The following is a 2,225-nucleotide window of genomic DNA, read 5'->3' on the forward strand; positions in this document are numbered from 1 at the left end:
GGTTTAACCCACTGCGCCACCAGGAGCTCTATGTACCAAAATAGATTATCCTCATTGGTTCCTGTCTTTCATGCTAACCCTATTGCCCAAAGAACAAATTAGAGGAAACATGAGGTTCCCTGGATTGCTACAATGGGATGGGTTGACCCTTTTCCCCTGTGTTGTTTCCTAACAGAAACCATAGATAATTGCAAATAATCTCACTGAAAAAAATACCAAAATGGTGCAGTGGGTATAGGACTTCTCTTTCAGGGAAGGTACAGTACAAGCTTAGTATTAGTACGGCTGGAGAGCATGAATAGTATGTATATATGTGTGTGTTTTGGACTTCAATTCCCACAATTCCTAATAGCCTTGGGACCTTTCCCAAGTGACTGAGGGAGAAGAGGAAAGGGCTGTTAGGAATGGTGGGAGTTGAAGTTCAAAACACCTGGAGGGCCCAAGTTTGTCGATGCCTGGTATATACACATCTTCCATGTACCAAATCTGGTCAGGCTGGTAGTTAAAATGTACTTTTTGCACTGTGTATCTGAAAGCATCTTCCTTCTCTACATCTAAGAGCAGCAGGTTGATTTAGAGGTCAAGATTTATTGCAGCTTGGTGATTAACCTGCTATGCTAAAGCCTGGCCCTTTGTGTCGACTGCAGTGTGCATGTTGCGCAAATGTAACAAGAGATGACAATAACCTTGGAAATGTACGTTATAATCTTCAAATTGTATATTTTAAATATATAAATGAAAGGATTTCCTGTGATATGTCGTGCCCCCTTCCATTCCATTATTACAATTTTTAATGTGTCTGTATCTCTTATGAGAAGTTGGTTTTATTGCTAGTTTGCTAGTGAAACTTAATTATTGAGTCGTGAAATGACTCATAAAAAGTGTCATGAAATGTTTGGAAAGTTTTGCTTTAAGTTCTCCAGCATGATTCTATGGTCAACTTCTAGAAGACTTAGTAAGATGTTATCTCAGGTTAAAAAAATAGTTTTTCTTTTTTCATTCATGTTTTTTCCACTTTCATGGGGATCCTCTATGCCAGCCATGGGCAAACTTTGGCCCTCCGGGTGTTTTGGACTTCAACTCCCACAATTCCTAACAGCCTATCGGCTGTTAGGAATTGTGGGAGTTGAAGTCCAAAACACCTGGAGGGCCAAAGTTTGCCGATGTTTGCTCTGCCTTTAACTCCATTAAATGTGAGGGGCTGATAGTAGTTCTCATTTTAACATGCATCTGGATAGGAGATCAAGACAGAGATGTAGGAGCAAAGCACTCACATAGTAAAATGATTGTAGCAGCCTCCTAATGCAGTGTAGCATTGCCTCATTTGAAAGTCAAGTGCTGCATTGTTCTCCGTGAAAGCCTATGCCCACCCTTACATGTTCAGCTCTCATTTAAACATAATAGAAGCTTGTGATGATAAAAGGGAAAGCACATAAGTAGTATTCTTTTTTTTAAAAAAAACTTGGCTTGTTAAGCAATGCAATTAATTTACTTTACGCACATTAAAGGGAACTTGTCTAAGTATGCTTCTGCTGTTCTTCAGGTATCCCTTGGTCCCTTAGCAACCCATCACCTACTCCTAACATTTCTGGCTGAAGCCTTGCTTGTTAAAAATGCTTTAAATAGGTCATAAAGTACAATGAAGAAACTGGCCTTCGTGGAGAAGATAAATTCAGTTTCAAAGTTTTGAACAAATGGTTCAACTTTCTCAAACTACTCCAAACTGGAACTCCTATAGCATTAGCCTGCAAGGGGAAAAGTCTGTTTTCTTCATACTTGAACAGAACTTTGTAGACACCCAGTGACCAAACTAAGCAATTGCAAGGCAATGGAGAGCTGCTGCTAAGTATTTCTAGCAACTAGAAAAACGAAATTATATACACGATGCATTCCCCTTACCATGATCGAAAGAGGAAAATGATGGGAAGGGAAGGAGGCAAAGAACATGTATAGGTGTGCTAGTTGAACTATACTACTATATTGGCAGTGGGACTATGATTTCCTTCAATATCTTTTCTACTGCAATAGGCGCTCCACGTTTGTGGGTTTGATTAATCATGCCTGCTCTATACACTAAATCCAAAGCCCAGGATATACATAAACCCAGGATTGTAACATATATACTTTCCATGCAGTTGAAGCAAGAGTCAGAAATTACTTTTGCCAATTATCTGAGTTAGACCGCATTGACAGTATCAACAAAAAAAGACACACATGAGGCAGGC

Source organism: Anolis sagrei, chromosome 1 (assembly GCF_037176765.1).
Source record: "Anolis sagrei isolate rAnoSag1 chromosome 1, rAnoSag1.mat, whole genome shotgun sequence".
NCBI lineage: Eukaryota > Metazoa > Chordata > Lepidosauria > Squamata > Dactyloidae > Anolis > Anolis sagrei.